Here is a 21493-nt window from a genome sequence, read left to right on the forward strand (position 1 = left end):
GTCTCACTCTGTAATTATATTAGCGATATCTCTGAATTTCTTGTTATGCAATTATTTTTACATTATTAAAGCAGACATGCGTAATAAGAATTAAAAATGAAAAAAATATAATTTCCAAAAGTTGATAAGCTCACTCTAAGACATTCTGAAAATGCAGAAAATAATAAAAGGGATAAAACTCACTCAGAACCTTCCAGACTGACCCACAAAAATCCAGTTCTGCTCATATATGCTTGTATAAAATTATGAGTATATTACTTTTCTCCAGAGTCGAGTACAGATATGCCACATTCAAATGAAGGTCAAGTAAGGCTTCATTAAGTTTGTTCAGCACATGCCTTTAGCATGATGTATAATATGTATTATATATAATAATGAATTGTACAAAAAGAAGAGATGACCAAGACCTGTTGAGTCATAGTGACAAAATGTGAAAGAGCTTTGGCATACTGTGAGCTTCCTATGTGACTTATTATGCATTGTAAAAAAAGTAAGCAATTGACAGATATTATTGGCAGTGAAATTTTGAAACAAAAGTGTCCTGTTAATTCTCTTTCAATCATTTGCATCAATTTAATTAAAGAGAATCTTCAGATTGCAACGAACATTGCTTTAGAAAACTAATACTATTTGCAAATCAGGATCTCCTCAGTACAGAAGATAACTGGGTGCTGACGCAATTTTGCAGCAAGTCTATAAGCTCCATTTCGATTGTTTTAGTTTTTTAATATACAGTCCCATTACTGTCCTTAACTGACTTTATAATAAGGAAATATTATAAATGTAAACTTATAAAATAACTATATACTAATTAAACATTGATTTCACCTTTTCACCTTTTTTTTTTCACCTTTTATTTCAATGTAAGGTTTCCTTTGGAAAAAAATATGTGGAAACCACTGATACGGAGGGGGGACCTGGGGTCTTTAGTCTGGAGAAGAAAAAGTTGAAGGGAGACATTCAAGCTACCTTCGTATGTCTTAAAGAGAAGTAGTTCATGCTATTTGCTTCAGAAAACAGGAGAGTGAACTGATAATGTTAAAAACCGACAAATCTCAGCACATTATAAAAAAGAACTTTGCCACAATTAGTTCTTTTTTTTTCCATTTTGCTTTTATTTTTTTATTTTTTTAATAATAAATTTATTTTTATTGGTGTTCAATTTGCCAACATACAGAATAACACCCAGTGCTCATCCCGTCAAGTGCCCTTTTTTTTTAAAGTAAAACGCTGTCTCTGGAGCTCCCAAGGACCCAGCCATGAGAGAGATTCGGGCAAAGGTTGGGTCTTTAAAGAATTTTGCACAAGGGAGTCCTCCATGGGAGGGGAAAGATGAACTCCATTCCAGAGTTCAGAATCCAAGGAGGAACAACGCTCCAAGAAGAAAGCAAGCATGGTAGTCTTCCTCTTTTAGGGATTTGAGAGAAAACCCTTGAATTTTCTTCACCCTTAATCATGTAAACCAGGAGATTAAAGTCACATAACCAGAATGCTCTGCCTAATGCAGCAGAACTCTACAGCATAGAGCAACTTTAGAAAAGCTCCCTCCTTATGTGGGGATAAAGTTGTGTTTGGAAACACTAAACTTCAGGAATTGGGGTTTGTAAGGTAGGAAAAACAAGAGAAAGGATTCAAGAAATTACACCCTGAAAAGGGAAAATAGTAATTTAGAGCTGACTTACATAAGAGCATTTTATATGTTCAGGTTTATGCAACTGAGGAGAGAGCAGGAAAGCCTTGTCAGTGAGGATGCTCCCAGGTCCACCCTAATATTAATGGCTTATTCAAGTTCTTGAATATTTGCACTGGGAAACAGTCATGCATGTTGCAAACTGTGACTTACTATTGAACTCAGCCAAGAGAGGCAGAGTAATGTGATAGTTAGCAGGGCAGCCTCTGAACCCCAACTTCCTGGTTTCAGTTTCTGGCCATACTGACAGTGAGACCCATTTGTCCTGGTTTGCAAGAGACTTTTCTGATTTTTAACGATGGAAGTCTCACCTCTTGCAAGCCCCCTCAGTCTTGGACAAACCGAGACTTTGGTCACTCAAGTTCTACAACTGGCTAGCCAGGCAAACTTGCCTGAATTCTGTGGGACAATAGAAGTACCTACCTCAATAGTGCCATGAGGATAAAGTGAGTAATAGAGTGTGTGGAAGAGTGTCCATAAGTGTTTCCATTCAATAAACATGGGTGATTTTTATTATCTGTGATCAACCTCTGCTTAGCCAGCAATGTGACCATAAGTGACAAGTCAGTTCTATATGGGTGCTTACGTGGAGCTGTTTAAAACAAGTCTGTACAGGACACCTGGGTGGCTCAGCGGTTGGACGCCTGCCTTCGGCTCAGGTCGTGATCCCAGAATCCGGGATCGAGTCCCCCATTGGGCTCCCTGCAAGGAGCCTGCTTCTTCCTCTGCCTCTCCCTCTCAGTCTGTGTCTCTTATGAGTAAATAAATAAATCTTAAAAAAAACAACAACAACAACAAACAAGTCTGTCCTTGTTCAGATCATTGTCTTACCAATAGCTGACATGCTAGCCACACACACACACACACACACACACACACAATGGATCTATCCATTTTTTTCTATCTATCCATTTTATATTAATCTATTGATCAACTATTTGTATATTTATTTTTATATGTCCATATTAATCTATGGATCAATCATTTAAATCCATATATTGAAGTCTACATATAAACCACACATACAATGTTCAAATCCACAGCTCAGAGGACTACATTACTCAGGAATTTTGCAGCAGTGCTGGTGCTTTCTCTGTGGAGGATACAAGGGGTCTTGGAATCACCTAAAAAAACAGTCCAAGTAAGGTGTTACAAAGTTGGGGAAATAGAACAGAGACAGAACAGATTATTCAGCGGGTGAATCAGAACGATGATGTAGTTCCGTGCAAATGCTGACAGCGATGAAACTCTAAGGAAAAGGCTGGAGTGCGGTGCTCATCTGTCATCATTTAGATAACTTTACGATGTTCAACATGGAAAAAAGGAAAAGATTGAAATGTAGAGTATATCCTAAATGGTCATGTGAATATGTCATTCACCAGAAAAGACTCCTTGTTCCTAAACAAATTTAAAGATAATAGGCAGATACAGATATACAAAAGAAAAAAAAAAAGAATACAATATAAATATTTCAGTAGTAGTGAGCAAGGCTTCTTTTTATGACCTGAAAAGCACCCTAATCATATTTAGTGTGAAAACCTGAAAGTGGGAGAAACCATACCATCGCAGAATTACCAAGGGCACCTCATTTGCTTCGATGCGCCAGCATCCGAGCCACTGCCATCAATTTATTATGTCTATCTTGACAGAAAAGGGCTAGATGATCTTTGAGTACCCTTCCAGGAAAAAAAAAAAAAAGAAAGAAAGAAAAGGGGTAGGGGGAGGGAGTTTCCTGATTCAGAGCTAAGGAAGTTAGTAATGGCCACTAAAGTAAAGCAATTTAAGAAAGGTCAGTGAAGAGCCCAATGTGTGTGGACAGGATTTATACAAAGCACATTTGCTAAAGGACAAGAGCCTGCGTACTGCCTTACAAACAGCTGGTGTGGGCATGAAGAGCAGGCGTGTCATACCCCCCACGCATCCCTCCCACCGCCTTTTGGGGACAGGAAGTTTGCAAGTTGCCAGGCATTTGTTTTTCCTTCAGATTGTGCAGAGGTAACAGACCACATGAATTTTGTTCATTCATGGAATAGTTAGTTTATTCACCCTAGAGATTGGTTTAGACAAAATAAAGCCTTAGTCAACTGGAGCCTAACTTACTACAACCTTTAATTAACATTTTTCCTTTTCATTTAGCTTCGATGAGAAATGAAGTGAATCACAAGAAAGTAATTTGACATGAGGGATTTATCTTTGAACCAACCAGTTCCAAGGCGTAACCAGGTATTAGTCAAAATTCTTTTCTGGCTCATCTTGTTTCTCTTTTCTGTTTATGATCAAATAAAGAGTGTGAATTTATGCTCAGATCAATGACCCTTAAGCATAAAACGATGTGAAATACTTCTCAATCAGAGAGAATCCTAGCCTTTTAGAATTGGAAGGAATCTTCAAGATAGGGTTTGCTTCTTGTCCTATGCATGCCCCCTTTCACTTTCAAGGATGTCCAGATTTGGATAATAAATTATTTGCTCACCATATATGAACATCCGTCAGTAATTTGAAAAAAACTATTTTCAGTAGCAGGATCCTTTTAAAAAACTAAATCTTAACATAGAGTTCTGATATATAAACAGGGCAACCAGCCATCCAGTTTGACCAGGACATTTGATGGGTTTAGGATGAAGAATGTTCAGTGCTAAAACTGGGACAGACCCAGGCAAAGGAGGATAGAGGTCACCCTGTTATAAAATAACAAAGGCTCTGTTTTGCCAGTGTAAATATGTTTTTTATAAATACAAATTCATGATATTTATTTATTATTAAGCCAATTGATGAGAGAACATAGATCATTTCAAGAAGCACAAAAAAAGAAAAAAATCATACTGAGATAGTTGCACTCTTACATGAGCCTCAGAATTTGGTTTATTTCTGTATTTGTTTTGTTTCATAATATTGAGGGAACCCTGGTTTACATGAGTAAGTAGTTGTGGATGATACTTTGTTGTTGTTGCTCTTATAACAGTCCTCCCTAGAAGCTCAGGATTCTTTCTCATTAGATTGATCCAGAGGGTTATAAGAAGAAAAGCAGAATCTGTTCTTTTTTTTTTTTTTTTTTAATGTCAGATCACTAACAGGGGATCCCTGGGTGGCTCAGTGGTTTGGCGCCTGCCTTTGGCCCAGGGTGCGGTCCTGGGGTCCTGGGATCGAGTCCTGAGTCGGGCTCCTGGCATGGAGTCTGCTTCTCTCTCTGCCTGTGTCTCTGCCTCTCTCTCTCTCTCTGTGTCTATCATGAATAAATAAAAATAAATAAATAAAAATAAAAATAAAAAATGTCAGATCACTAACAATATCTAACACATTTTATGGCAAACACAACAGTCAGATTAGAATAAAGTGTATGAAGATCATAAACCTCTCTATTACAACATATGTATTGTGATGTGACATGTCAGAGCTCCACTTCCTATGTCCCAACCACCCCAGTATCAGACACTGAAATGCCTGGACCTGGCTGGCTTTCTTGTCACTTCATTGAGATTCTGGTATGTGTAGAATCAGTATAGAAACTTTGCTCCTGAAGAAGTGGGGTAGGAGGCACTGGCCACGCAGTTTGTAAAAGGTAGACGTCTGGAATCTACCTCCCTGATGCCCATTTCAAGTTCTCTCTGGCACACCTTGTCCTCTCTCGGGGCAATCTGCCTGGCCCAAGCTGTACAGACACTAATAACAGGTTGCCACACTACCTAGCTCATGCCACTAACTCAGGAAGGCTTGACTAATCAGTGAATTATCACATACTGACCATTTGCTTAGCAGGACACACAGCCGCACAGTACATGGCCTCAAAGACAGTTACAGAGCGAGTAGACAAGGTCCTGGTTCCCTTCTAAAGAATAAAGAGAGCCCCCTTCCTTGTACAGATTATCTCAGCTATAAAGGATCTACAGATCTGTTTACAATTACATAAATATTGCCTGTTTTGTTCCTGGCAGGCCTCTTTAAAACATCATAAGCAAGCCACAAAAGCCCAGAGGGTGGCCCCATTCCTCTCTGAGCATTAAACAGCCGCATTAACTTCTAGAGAGCTAGAAATAGTCCCCCCTTCATCAATAGCTACAAAGAAAAAACAAGTGTCGATGGTGCACATCACTGGATTACCTGTCATACGCACCCAGAAAACATACTAACGAAAAGATCACAACTACCTTAACATGTGTATGTTATTTCCTCCTGAATGTGTTAGTAAAATTTGATTATAAAGTAGTTAATTTCTAATATTTTCCAAAGAAACATTACAAACCGTAGTGACAGTCCTAGACTATCTTCTTTCCCAAGCATATCTGACCCACATGTCGCTGAAATACTGCATATTTGCAATCAAAAAGAACAAATGATCCTGGAGAATGTATTACCTTCAAACTAGTAGATGCGTATTTAAGCCTAGGCCTTATAAATATACATCAAAAATAAAATATATAGTAATTTCTGGAACGCTTTGAGACATCTGTAACTAAATAGTGTTGAAAACGTAATTAAATTATTGGTCTTAGTTACCTTTGATTCTCATGTGTGAGGAAATGGGGATCTAATTAGAGAAGACAAATGGTGGGTGGCTCAAGTAATGCTGACAGGAATTCCCAGGTGCTTTCAAGGGTTTAAGACTAGAACATGAGAGCATTGGTTTTCTGTGTCGAATTTTACCTCAAAACAGAGTCTTACCTTTTCCTTCCTTTCCGAGACACATCAATAATAACAGTCATTTACTGCCTCACACCGCTTTCTCCTGGTGTGCTTCCTTCCTGGCTGTGTCTGGAGTCCCCACTGATGCTTAGTGAGGTCATTTTCTGGCCAAGGGTTAGGCAGGGTCAGTGTGGACTCAGACCCGTCTCATGGTGTTTCTGGAGGCTGGCCGACACAGATGGAGTGAGAGGCTGTTGGCATGGGCTGGAGGCTGGACCAGGGCCATCGTGCTGCCTGCAGGACCAGCTGACCCCAGCCATGGTAGCCCCACCCACTGCCTCACCCCTTAGGTAGTCTCCACAGCCAGTAAACACTAATGCTCCATGGTTATATTTGCAGGGTAAGAAGAAGGGTAATAAAGAATCCAGGCTCAATGAAAAGCAATTGTCCTTGTTCCACTGAGGACAAACATCAAAGAGTATGTGCTTTGAACTTAACTTTCATAGACTGAAGAATGAAAAATGAATCCTAATGGCCATGACCTAGCACCCAGAGCAAATCCTCTGAACCAGGTACCCAGTTGACAATCTTTCTGTTTATGTAGCTTCCTCCGGGAACCCCACCCTGTCCTTCTGAGACAGGTAAGGGCCCATCTCAAGTTCTTAGATAGCACCTGCCCTCCTGTGACAGAATAAAGCCTTTCCCAAGATCTTACAGAGAACCTAATCAGAGCTTCCATCATGCTGTTTTGTAGTCCCAAACCTGTTCATCTTCATTCCTTACTGGACACTAGTGTCGTGATTAAGATCACAGATCTGGCCTTTTCTAGCTAGGTGACCTGGGGCTATTTTATTAATTTATCTGAATTTCAGTTCTTTTAGCTGTAAAATGAAGATAATAAGACTACTTTCTTTATAGCCTTATTGTTACTAACACATGCTATTAAAATTTTTTAAGTTCCTTGAAGAAAGGAGCTCTGCCTTTTTACTATTGTACCACCAGCCCCTATCATGCTGTCTGGCTCAGAGAGAGTATTCAATAAATATGAATTAATCACAATTCGTAATTCCAGTTAGGGAATGGAAAAAAGTTCCAGATATGAAAAGATGCTCTTCCACAAGGCATCTGGTTCGAAGAGTTAAGTTGCCCTGAAGGTTTTCTCCGAGATGACGCTTCCTCTAATTTTAAGGATTGTAAGTGGTCTCAGCTATTTCAAGTGTTGAAAAGCATCCTTGCTCTGAGAAATGCTGTTTCACAAAGAGGCCACCATCTGCCACAAAGATAAAAACGTTTGGTGCTGAATTTCTGTGGTTGTTGGTATCGACATGCCTGATATTTAGAACACTTACTTTTTTATGGAGCTGATTTGGGAGCACAGAAGGCTTCTGGGAGTATTGCCCTACATAGCTGCCCTTTACAACCAGAACAGCTGGGCCACAGTTTTTACTGTTCTGAGGCTGAGAATAGGGAAGTAGAGAACCCTCGCCAGATGCTATTCCAGGGCAGTGCACACTCCAGTCCGCACCTAGTTTTCCAGCTTCATTTTCATTTTAGTTGTTAACATTTTAAAGTTTTTAAAGTTACTATAATGAATACCTATTTCAGGCCACAACACCGATATGCAAGGCAAATGTTTTTATTTATTTATTTTTTTCTATACCAACTGAATTTCTATTTTGAGTTCTATTGCTTGCGGCCACAGAAATTTGATTATTAGTTCAGCTGAAATCCCTTTTTCTCAAGGGTTATATGAGAGATCCAAGGGTTCACCCAATATCAAGCTGTTGTAGTGTCTGGGGAAGTATCTGGTTCTCCAAGTGCCGTGTCCTTGCTTAGCGATCTATGGCCCTTCCGGCATTCTTCTCCCAGCTCAGCCCTGAGACAGCCTGAGCCTCTGTCTCCTGGCCATTTTAGGTGAGCTCCACCCTTTGGAGCAGCTCAGTCATTCTGTGGCTTTCTTGTAAATTAGAGTATGGGATTCTCTGTGGGTCTGTAGCCCTGTTTGCCAATACTCACTGCAAAGCAGTTCCCTTCTTAGGCTAAGTAGCTTTCAGGGACTTTATCCACATGTCCACCTCCTGAGTTTTATAGCTCACCTATCGAGGAGGCCAAGTGGAACCTTGCTGTGTAGGACCAGTGCCTCACTCTCTCCACTCCACCTTTCCTGGGGGGAATCCAAGTGATAATCTAGAGAGTTCTAACATTATCAGACTCTCAGAAATGTGGATAATTCCACAGTCTTTCCCATTCCCCTAAGGTGGTGGGATTTGGAAATGGGAAGAGACTCCCTTTTTTCTCTTCTTTCTGCTCTGCCACATTCTTGCCCTGAGACAAGGAATAGGTCTAGCTACTGCAAGGAGAAGGTGGTAGGAATAAAGACAGAGGAGGGGAACTTATGGACAGCAGTAGTGGGGAAGGACCTCAGGTAATATATAAAAAATTAGCTTGCCACAGTATACATATTGTCTCATTTGATTCTCATAACAGTTCTGTGAGGTAAACAATCTTACTTCACAGGTGAGGAAACAGATTTAGAAAGCTTAAGTAATACATCGGGCATTTGCATCCCAGTTTGGCACTGTTTTATTCTCCATCCAGAAGGCCTGGGATCCAAACCCTGTCTCCACACCACAGACCTGCTTCTTTGCACACTGGACTTGTCTCCATCTTCCATCCACGGCCTTCTCCCACTTCTTCATGTTCTCCTCACCTTGTAAAAGGTCCATCTCACTATTTTAACCTGATAAAATCCTCCCCATCATACATTTTTCACAAAGCCTTTTCTGATCACTTCAGGCAGCAATGACCTTCTTTTTCCAAACCCTTGGAACACTGGCTGCCGCCTCCCACTGCCTCTCCTACACTGCTCTTCATCACCATTATTTATGCTCATGTCTCATCAAACCTATTAGACTGCTAACTCTTGGATCCCAAGAACCCTATCGTTTTTTTTTTCTCAAAAGTGATGAACAAATATACAAATGAATGAATAGATGGGTGATTAGATGGAAATAGATGCTCCATGACTCCAAAGAGGAAGGAAGAGTCTTAGCAGCCTCAAACCTAAAGTTGCTCTGTAGGAGGAACAAAGAACACTCTGGAACTGTAGGGTGAGATGGATGGTAAGAAGTTCTGTGAACTGTCAGTTGGCTAGTCTAGCAGAATGATGAGAGCCTATGTTGGAAAGAGAAGAAAGCAATCATGGACAGCAAAAAAAGGCCTACACCCCAGGCAGGGTGGCCTTTTGAGCAAGGGGCTTTCACATGCCTACTGCTTACTATCCTAGAATTCTCTGTAGATGTATAAATGCATAAATAACAGAGCATGATCATTAGCTGCTATGAAACAATCAAGAGGGGATTGTTTTTTGGAAAAAGCATAGTAATATTATTACAGTAGCTTGCATTTATTGGTGATCTATTGTGTAGCATTCCTATGCCTAAGATTATGGAAAAAACACTTCCTCAATCCTACCTACCAATGGTTAAAAATTTAAAAATTGCAATCAGATACTGCTTTAATAATTTCTAGCCATCAACATGAAAGATGTTTAAAAGAACATGGAGGAAAACTAACATTTGTGAGACTAGAGGGATATTTTCTAAGTGGTCTACCCAGGGATTTTGTGGTTACTCTGCAGGAAGACTAAAATAAAGAAAATAAGTAGCTGGCTACTAAGCATTATCTTTCCACCAGCATCTCTCCATACTCAATGACATCAGATGAAACAAGATTTCTGCCCAGGACTCATAAGCCCAGGGATTTTCTGAGGGAGGTTCATCCCAGGAGCCCTGGGATATTAGGAATTTATTTAGCCAGCTATTAGGAGATTGATCAGCACAAGCCATGGTTACAATCAGATGTATACAACCAGGTGCTATATCATAGGAGATATCTGTCTTAACTGGTTATCATTTGAATTCTCTTTCCCTTAAATGTAGCAACATCTAACAAGTTTAGAAGGAATACAAAGTTCATTCTCTTTCTTCACACTAAGCAAAAGTTTCAGGTAAGTAACTGATATATGTAAATTTCCCCCATTTTTAAATCTTTCTTCATGCATGCTATCTGGGAGTCCATCCCTCCCGTTACAAAGATGTGAGGCAGGCCGCTGCCAATATCCTTCTACCTTTTGTGGGTTCATGCTTTGGTAATAGCTATTACCCTAAGGAGGAAGAACAAAAACAATGCTGTGTAGGTAGCCGATAACTAAGAATCTCTCATACTTTCCAGAACTAAGAAAAAGTTCTTAGCTATAGGGTAAGGATCTATTGAGCCATGTCATGCCATGCATTGAAAACATAAAAACAAAAATTTGGAGGCTCCAGCCCTCCTTGTGCTAGGCAGTATCTGAGATGACCCCAATGATTTCTTCCTCCTGATATTCAGAAATTTGTGTCATTTCTTCACCTTGAATGTGAACTGGACCTAGAGTAATGGACTTTGTATTCTAACAAATACAAGAAATAAAAAATGATGGGCTGATGATTGTATTACAAAACAAAAAACAAAAACCATAACTTCTGTCTTAGGTATACCTTCTCACTGGCTTGTAAAAGAGGCTAACTGCTGTACTGTGAGCTGCCCTTGAGACAAGGAACAGATGGAGTGGCCCATGAGACAAGGGCCTGAAGATGGAGCCCTAGCCAATATCTTAATTAAAGTCTTTTGAAAAACTCTGAGCCATAAGCATCCAACTAGGCTGCACTCAGATTCCTGACCATAGAAATGGAAATAATAGGTGTTTGTTATTCTAAGTCATCCAGTTTTGGGGCATTTTTATGAAACAATAGACAGCTGGGGTGGGGGAAATGGTTATATAACAAAAAGTAACTAGCATATGTCTTGTCTCTATGTGTCAGAAACTAGATTAAATGTTTAATATGCATCATCTCACTTATTTCTCAAAATAACTTCATAAGATACTATTATTATCCCCATTTTACAGATGAGAAAATTGAGACATGGAGAGGTCATTGACTTGTGTAAGGCTCTTCTGCTAGTAAATGGAAGAACTAGGACTCAAGCCCACAACCGATTTAAAAGTCCTTGCTCCAAAGCCAGTGAATGCTGCCTCCCAGACATAGGCAATGGGTTTCATACAACAGTGAAAACATAAAAACTCCAGAGATTACTAAGGGAAAGAGTCAGCAATGATGTCTAAAGGTTTTAGAGAAGGTTTTGCCTTTATTTTGGGTCTACAAAGATCAGAAGTTGATCAGAACTCTAAAACTTGAAAGTCCATTATAGGTAGAAAGACTAACACACAAAGGCATACAAGGTAGAAAAAGGTCTTCAAATGTGAGAACTTTTGGTATAAATTTCAAAGCTGTGGGAACTGAGGCTAGGTAAATTGATAAACCAAAGCTGGCCTGCAAAAGAGTTTTCTCCCATTAAATGAAACACTAATTTTTAATTGAGTTCTTGCTCCTTTATCTTTCATCTCTTAAATATGCATAAGATGCCATTTCAAAGTCATGTCAAAAAATAGAATTTAAATTTACAGACTATGGAAGTTAGACCTTGCAACTGCTCAGAATTTTTGTTTAAGGTTTTAGACTCAGGCTATAATAAAGACAGTTCTAAGAAATGTTTACCTTTTTTTATAATGCTCTATGACAAGTAAATATGCAAGGAACCTGAGCTAAGTGTTTGTCGACATGAATAATTCTGTAAATATTATCTCAGCCTTTATGATTTCATTGATCTCACATCAAGTCTACAGTTTCTATCTAAAAATCTATCTCGACAAGCTGCAGGTCTATTGTAACCTGCTTGGGGAAATCTGTGATTTTAGGTACTGAAAAGAAAATACCAGCAATGTTGAACTCTCATGTTTTAAGACAGTAGTTTTGATTGCAGAAAAACGTGTATAAAAGTTCAATTGATATTTGCTATGTCAAACATTATATTTCTACATAAGTAAATAGATCCCAAATGGTTCAAAGAATTCCATATAATCTTACAATAGAAAAACTGTCAGAAATTCTAATATTTAACAAAACACTTACTCAACTTTAAAACATAAAGGAAATAAAAGCAAAAATAGAGAGCTTTTAAAATATAAGGTTCTTCTACTGTAAATTGAAAATAGAAGAACAATACGTTGGGGGAATTATTATCACCAAATAGGACATAGGGTTAACATATGTAAAGAACTCCTTAACCCTACCAGGAAAACATCAGTATTTCAATACATGATAATATTCCAGATGTTTTACTCATTCTCTCATTTAATCTTTCCAATAATCATACAAGGTTAAGTATTGTTATTCTAACGTTGCTGTTGGGAAAACTACAGCTTAGCAAGATCAGATAATTTACCCTGATTTACGTTACCAACAAATGGCAAAGTTGTCTTATAAATAAGACTCTCAAGTCTTATTCTTTCTACTTGTCCTGCCATAGAGGTGAAAGCATGAAGACCATGAACAGATTCTACACAGATACTATATTATCCTCAAATATAATCTAAGTAAAAGAAAGCAAATTGAGGTAAATTTTAAGCATTCTATTTTTTTAAAATTTAATAATAACACAAATACTGGTATAGTTTTGAAAATATAAGAAAAGAAGGAATTTTTTTAAGGAAATGTTTTATAATATCAACATTGTGGTCTGATAAAACCTATCTGGAAAGAAATTTGGCAAGTACTTTTTTTCATTATTATTCTTAGGGACTATTCGAATATCACATTGTCTGTGAAACCTTTTGTGGTATCTCCTTGCCCAAGAAAGTTATGCATTTCTCCTCTGGACTTTGAAAATATTTACCTCTGTGTCCCCAGGGCATAGCCCATGACTGGCATATGCAAAAAAAAATATCATTAAGTATTTATTGACTGAATGAAGAAGAAATTCGTCAGAAGAGAAAAAAAGTTACATGCATGAAAGCATTCTTTACAATAGTAAAATGTTAGAAACTAGGTCAACAAAACTGAAATGGTTAAGCAAAAGACATTACAACAATGTGATTGACTATTATGTAGGCTGAAAACAATAATATGCAGCCATTGGTAAAGTCTGAAAAATATTTAGGCAATGAGGAAAAAAATACAAAATACAGTCTGATTACCCTAATATTAAGATATGTTTGCATAGAGGCAAAAGCTAGAAGTTAATATGTTTAAAAAGTAAAAGTCATTCTGTGAGAGAGGTGAGAAAGAGATTGTCTTTAATAACTTCTCACAATTTAATGTTGTTATTTTTTTTAAGGATTTTATTTATTTATTCATGATAGTCACACAGAGAGAGAAAGAGGCAGAGACACAGGCAGAGGGAGAAGCAGGATCCATGCAGGGAGCCCGACGTGGGATCCAATCCTAGGTCTCCAGGATCGCGCCCCAGGCCAAAGGCAGGCACTAAACCGCTGCGCCACCCAAGGATCCCTTTAATGTTGTTATTAAATTGCTTTTACTCTTCTCAAAAAAATAATTTAAATTGCTCAGGTTATTTGTAGGATAAGTTACCAAAATTTTGGTAACTTGAAAAAAAATTCTTATCTTGACTATTAAGAAGTTCAGAGCTATAGCAACTTCCTTCCCCCTTTATTTCTAATATAATTATTTCCTCTACCTCTGCTACTCCTAATACTTATTTTTGACTTTTACTCTTCTGTTAATGGTTTGAAGGGTTTATGATATCTGTATCTTTTATCATAGGTTGCTTCAAATCCTTTTTGGAAGTAGAAGGATTATAAATGAATAACAATAAAGATTACCATATAATAAGTAAGCCATACATAAAGTAGAACAGTACTGAGTTAGGCAGATGCCATTAGCTGTCTAGAAAAAAATCATCTGAATGCTAATTAAAGCGAACTCCTTTACTCCTTCAGCCTTCACTTCCACTCCCTCCCTGAAAAAGAACTAACACCCTTAAGATAAACTCTACTACATTACTTACTCATGATGTCTTTTTATTTTAAACTTGTAACAGCAATAACTACCTCAGCACAGGATGTACTGTAAGAATTCACGGCCAGCTGAACTACGTGGCATCATTTGCTTCCAGCTGGACACTACCTCCCCCATTCCCTTCCATGCAACCACCCCCTTCCTCCCCCACAGCCCTTTTTCTCTCAGGATGTGACCTGTACTTTAATCCTTCTTGCTCCATTTTAGCGCTTTGTATTTTTAGCTGTTTTGTCATGACTAAAAGCAAGACTCACACAACTCAGTTGTTCACTTTATAGGTTATTCCACTCACAGATCTAAGTAGCTCATTTTAATACAGCTTTGAGACTTACCTAGTATAAGAGTACAAGTGAACTCATTGCATCTGATTCTCTTTCAAGGTTTCTTAACACCCCTTTCCATGGAGTTCCCTTTAAAAGAAATGCCATCTAAATAAAATCAGCCTGGAAATGTATAGGAGGAGACTAGTTTGAGTATGATATCAAAAGGCTAATTATCTAAGTAGATGAAGGCAGCTACAGTGAACCTCTAGAACAATTACCAATCCTGCCTTCCACCTTCCCCATTCATCCTACCACCACCAGTATAAATTGATATCGAACAGAAAATTGAAAAAAAAATCAGTAGTATATTATGCTGTCTCATATGAAAGAAGGAATTGGAAAAGTAAAACCCAAACAATATTTATATAATTCAATTCTGTCATACTATGTAATTTGAAGATCTTTTAGGGGTTTGAAAGATTAAATATTATTTTCAGTGTGCAGAGGAAATAACTTACTTGATACCTGGCAATTAAGCCTTTGCAAACTCACAGGTTGACATGTTTTATTTGATTTATACCAAACAGAATAAAAGTTGAACAGAGTTGAAAGAATATATTTTGCAAAGTAAGTACAATTCTAAGCAAACCTAATCTCTTCCCTAAGTAGCCAACAATATTTTCCCAACTGCCTCCATTAAGGGAGATGAATGAAGAGGAAGCCCATACATTCTAAATTGTATTTCAGGACAAGGATTACATTTTTAATAGTGTTAAATAGAAAGTCTTGATAGTCATTTCAAAGGAACCACGAATACAAAAAATAAAGAAGCTGAAAGAATACCTATTATGAACATGTTCTTGCTTCTAGTTGGCTGACTAACAATAGAAACACCATTTGGGATGTTCCCATGAAATGAGTACCAACATGATTTTTCCCTAGCAATGTACATCCATGGATGAATCAAGTCATTTCAAGAAAGCAAGTAGCAAGCAATTATTGCTACCTGTGGTATAATAATGGGATTAATAGCTATAAAATCATAAATGTTAGCTCAACGAAGGCCTTGGACTTTATCTACTCCCTGCCTTTATTTTATAGGTGAAGAAAGATGGGTAAAGAGAGGCAAAGTGGCTTGCCCAGGACCAAATGATTAGTGACAAACATCAGGACTAGGATTCCTCATCCTAGTTTTAGCTTCCATGCCATACTGTCTTTCCTCCATCCTTCCATCTGTCCGTCCTCCCAGCCATCTATTCAGTGTATCCTACAGGCATTTGTGAAGCTTAACTATGTGCCAGAAGCAACTGTGGCCCCAGTGAATCATTCCTTCCCATATGAACAGTGCAATGTGACTTTGCTGTTCCTCCCATCAAGAGGTAAAGATTATTTCCTTATCTATTGAATCTTGACTGACCCTGCCACTTGCTTTGGTTTTATAAAAATGTGGCCAAAGTGACATTATGCAACTTTGGACTCTAGACCTCAAGAGGCCTTGCATGATCTTCTCTTACCCTCTTGCTACTCTGAGACTACTATACAAGGAAGCCTGGCTGAGCCATCTCAAAGATGAGAAACCATATAGCAGAGAACAAATATACCTCAACCAACAGCCCCAGTCAACTGCCAGACATATAGATGAAGCCAAATAAAACCATCCAGGCCCCAGCTGATGTGCCAATTGACTGCAAAGGATTGAATGAGTTCAGCCAATACCCTGTAGTGCAGAAACCAGGCTTCACAAATGAAATCTCCACAAGTTGACCACAGAATCATGAGCAAGTAAGGAAGTACTGTTTGTAGCCTCCAAGTTTTGGTATGGTTTGTTATGTAGCAATAGATAATGATAGATTATGTTAAGTGTTAGACTCTAGAGAGATAGCCAAAGAAAGAGATGAGTAAGACAACCTTTGCCATCAAGGAACTCATGATGAATATAAACATAAAGGCACCTTTTAAGAAATGCAGTCATATATTTCATGCAGGTTTTCTTTTTCTTTTTCTTTTTTTTTTTTTGAGGTTTTATTTATTTATTCATGAAAGACACACACACATAGAGAGAGGCAGAGACACAGGCAGAGGGAGAAGGCAGGCTCCATACAGGGAGCCTGATGTGGGACTTGATCCTGGGACTCCAGGATCATGCCCTGGGCTGAAGGCAGGCACTAAACCACTGAGCCACCCAGGGATTCCCACATGCAGGTTTTCTAAAGGAGAAATTATAAAGAGCTAAATCCAGATGTTGAAGGTGTTCATTAGGGTTTGATGACTGAATAGGTAGTTCAAGGAGTCTAGTATGATGTTCAGCTTAGATCACCTAATTGATATTGGTGACATTAGGTTGCAGAAAGCCTGAGGAAAAGTAGGTTTAGGGAAAAGAGGAGGAAGATAGGGAAAAGAGAAGTTCAGATTTCACATGTTGGCTTCATTAAGAAACATAGAAGGATCAAGATGAAGTTCAGGCCTACTTAACATCCAGGTAGAAGTAGATATATGAGCCTGAATTTCTGGAGAGCAGACTGGATTAAAGAACAACTTGTGAATCATCTACAGCTACTAATAGTTTAGCCACAGACAGGAGTTGACTAAGGAGAATGGATCAGGTAAACTAGAGGTGGAAGTGGAAACAATTAGTGGGCATTCTTCCAAGAAATTTTCTGGGGTCAAACAATGAGACATTGTGAGACACAGTGAGACATTCTAAGACACAGTAGGTCTAGGACAACCTTTTTTTTTGTCTAATGTCAGACTTTTTTTTCAAGGTTTTATTTATTTATTCATGAGAGACACAGAGACAGAGGCAGTGACATAGGCAGAGGGAGAAGCAGGCTCCATGCAGAAAGCCTGATATGGGACTCGATCCCGGAACTCCAGGATCATGCCCTGAGCCGAAGGCAGACGCTTAACTACTGAGCTGCTCAGGGATCCCATAATGTCAGACTTTAACTAAGATTCTATACTTCTTCACCTTCTCCCCACAAAGAAAAACAAGACTACTACATAGAACATCAGCTAAACATATAAAATTTTCTTAAGAATTTGAGATTGACCATGGGTAGTGACATCACCCAGGACATAGCATTTCTTTGCAAAGATCCTCATTAGATAAGTCTTCCCAAGTCACTCAACAAATCACCAGCTGTTGAGTCTCATTCTCTCTTCCTAGACACTTCGCTTACATGGTGCTCGCTTACATCTATCCCTCTTCCTTCTTATCCAGGGAAATTTAGCTCTGACCCTATTCTTTTAGGGCACTAGTCTGCCAACAGGCCCAGGAGGCCCAGCCTCTGAGTGGGCCCACCAAGGCATTTACCACAAAAAAACACTTCATGGGCTTACCGCTGAGAGAAAACAATTAAGATTCCTTCATCTTGGTACCTATTGAAATGGGTTTCCAAAAGGCATAGTGGAAACAGAATAGATCAAGAAGAGGAAGCACAGCGCAGTATCAATCTGTGCATCTAGAAGATAGATCATCAAAAGTTCTGCCACTGAGTCTTGGCCCAAGATGACAGGGATGAGAGGTACAGTGGAATAAATTGGCCTCCGGGCTTTGAATGAGGCATTGTTGATTCTTATTTAAGTAATTTGACCTACTTTGTTTCTTTCTAATTGAAATAGGTTTTTGTGCCATGAAGAGCTACAAAATAAAATGAGGAACTTCCTGTAATTTGAAATTTAACTTAGAAACCATGAAAAATAACTAAAAATTAAAGTTCTCCTTTATTTTTTAATTAACATTGCATACCTACAAAGAAACCATATATTCAACCAGTCTAGCTTTTCAATTAGCATTTCCTCTTACAGTAACAAATAAGACTGCATAAATTGTTGAGAAAATAATTATCACTATTTTCTTTAGTTACTATACCATATTGGAATTTCCAAAGATCTCTGGCTTTTATGTTCTATGCACTTTGCAAAACAGACATAACACTGGAATGAACCCTGAACTAGAATCTGCTCCTTATAGAATGAGAAAAATAATTTCTGTTATAGCAATTAATTTCAGTCCGAAAAAAGAAATCTGCTGAGGTAAGAATTAATAGAACAGCCAAAATCTCCATGTTTTACACAGAGAAATAAAAACTATCCAATATGTATCCAGTGCACCTCAAGGGAAGTTTTGTGACATTTTCACATTTTTTCAAACCACTTATGAGTTTTGTGATGCAAATGAAAATAGTAATTTTAGCTGGCAATAAAAATAATATGTTAACAATGGAAAAATTGTCTAATAATTAGTTATACTAATTAGGATTAAGAAATTACGCCACTTCAACAAACATCTTAGAGTCTGGTATAAAAATCATTATAGAAGGTCACATTTTTTCCCAAGAAGTATTAATGTAAGTAATTAAACAATGGGATATGCACTGTTGTTAAGCAGCTTCCAAGTATCTGCTCCTTTTCAGAGGTCCAGATGAATAGAGACACAAGTATTCATAAAACTTCTAATACCAAGCAAGTTGGTTAGTTTTGGATGGTGGGAAGACTATTTTTTTAAAGAAGAAATCCAGATATTTTCAGAAGACCTGAAGCCCTCCCCACCTCCCAATATTTTCCACTCAATCTTTAGGCCTCATCTTTGCTTTTACCATTGCCATAGAAGGCTTGGGCCATCACAGCCCCAGCAGACATCCTTACAGTTCTGAGATGCTTCTAGCTCTCCATGCTCTAAAAGAACACCACATATGTGACTGGAAGTGTAAATAAATTTCTCTTTCCCCCAAATACCTTGCATCTTCATGTCATAGTAACTGAAATTTCACCATAAGAGATTTTATTCTTTGGTTTAAACAAAACAAAACAAAACAAAACTTTGTTCTCAATGAACAAATATTTACTGAACACTTAATAAGTTAGCTGCTTAGGTGTGTGGCCTATGCCATGCAAGTTACAGGAAAATACAAGAGAAGTTTGCTGTCTGTAAGGAGAAACATCCAAGCTGAGAAGCCATGAAGACCTCAGAGTGCATGGTAATGACATTGTGTCGGTCTGTATGATCTCTTGGTATGTCTGTCAAAAGAGAAAAGACACCATAGAATACAGAGAGCCCTGGAGAGCCAGGGGTGTGTAAAGCAGTGTAGGGGATACTCAAACAAATGTTTCCTGCGCTACAAATCTTCCTCAGGCCAGAGCTGCCACTAAACACAGCAAGCCCACAGTCAGAACGATTCACCTGGGAGGTCAAATCTCAACATACGGGTTTCTTTTCATTGAAGGATGTGCTGCCCATGTTTCACTGACCTCTGATTTTTTCCTACCTCCTACTATCCACCAGCCCCACCCCCAAGTATACTACTTCTGGAAATAGAGAGAAGAGAATTCAGGGAGGGCTGGCCTTGGGGAAAATAACTGAATATGAAGGTGGTCTCAAAAGACCCTGAGACAGAGCCAATTAGTAGAAAAGTCTTATAGGGATCCAAGTATTCGATTTCTTTTAGGGGTTCCGGAGTTACCCCGGGATCAAAAGACGTGTCCTCCACCTACTTTCTTCTTATATCCCTGGCATACAGAGAAAATGAATTTCATTACAGAAGAAAATGGAGGGTTGGGGGGGTGAGAGAAAGGGAATGGCCTGGGACAGGTGGGGATTTGGAGTAAGGAACATGACCCAGATAGTTTCACAGATGTTCTGTACCCCAACTCGAACATCTGTGGCCACCTCAGTGATGCTGTGTGTGTCTGGGCCAGGACAGGCAGCCCTCTAAGACTTCATAAGTCTTTGTGGCTAGAACTCAGTCCTGGGCTCATAATGTAGTGTGAAAATAAATAAAACAACACCTCAGTCTGTGGAAATTTAATAATGTGTGATATTTAAAGATAATATTAAAATAAAAACACAGTCCTCATTGTGGGTTCACGCTTCTCTTTTTAATGATACTATAAACTTAAATAGAAAAAGTGCTCTACCCCAGCTGAAAAATATGAAATGGGTGGAGTCAGAGAATCCTGTAAATACATTTTTAAAATGTGTTTCTAAAACAGGTTCTTGGTTTATGAGTTTATTTTACCAACCTTCGGCTTGCTGATTTATAGATCAGCTTTGAGCAAACCCAAGAACAGGCCTCAAACTTGGCTCTGCTTTCCTAAGGGAAAGGGCTTCACCTGCAGGTGCTCACCGGTTGGGGGTGAAGGTGATGGGAGTAAAGATTCATTAAGAGAGTTGACATGAGGTACAGATTGATAGTAAAAGTAGATCCCTAATTTAGAAATGATTGAAAGTCCCCAATTATGGCTTCAAAGAAGTCTGATAAATGAGTTCTTTCATTTCCTTTGGTCTTGCAAACACAGGAGACTTTCTGGGCAGCCTGTCATGGGTATTATGAAGCCTGGCCTCTCTCTCTTTCGTGGACTCAGTCAACATCTTCATTGTAATACTGTCCTTCCTAGATAGCATCTACAGCCATCATTTCTTTCTCAATATACCATCTATATAGGACCAAGAGGATAACTGTTATGGAGGCCCATGAGAGAGTAACTGCTTTCCACTCTGAATTAGGAACAAAAAAATTATAGAAAAGATCAGTAATTCACATGCTCCTACCTCTACCCCCCATCCCAAATATACATGAAATATAGATCTGCCTCCAGAAGAGAATTTATAGTAACTTTCCCCAGGGCTTTTGCTCTTTCCTCCTTTGAAATATCCTTCCTTCACTCTGCTCAAGGTTCTCCTCCCTGCGCTCAAAGCCTCACCAACCACCCAGCTTAGGGTGAATGCTTTCTCCTTCAAACTCTCATATCATGACTCCCTCTATACCCACATCACATCTACCACAAACTACTGACTTTTGTCAGAGATGGGTCATTTGAAATGGATTTCTGGGCCTCTGAAGCTTCAGTTTACTAAAGATTTGCCTAAGAAGCATAGTATACATGTAGATTTCTGCAGATTTTCTATGGTGGAATCTAGGAATGTACATTTTTAATCAGTTGCCCTGGTGATTCTGGTATAGTTAGTCCAAGAATCAAAGCACACTTTGAGAGACACTGTCCTA

The 21493-nt window shown here is 38.6% G+C and overlaps 1 protein-coding gene across 1 annotated transcript in view; it reads left to right on the forward strand.

Annotated features, from left to right (window-relative positions):
• The window catches only part of PTHLH (parathyroid hormone like hormone), a 120199-nt gene that overhangs the window by 49702 nt on the left and 49004 nt on the right, over positions 1 to 21493 (forward strand). The window contains exon 2 of the mRNA XM_077870596.1: positions 3827 to 3913. The gene's annotated coding sequence lies outside the window, so the exon portion shown is untranslated. The remainder of the gene's footprint in view (positions 1 to 3826; positions 3914 to 21493) is intronic.

This window comes from Canis aureus, chromosome 25 (genome assembly GCF_053574225.1).
Source record: "Canis aureus isolate CA01 chromosome 25, VMU_Caureus_v.1.0, whole genome shotgun sequence".
Lineage (NCBI taxonomy): Eukaryota > Metazoa > Chordata > Mammalia > Carnivora > Canidae > Canis > Canis aureus.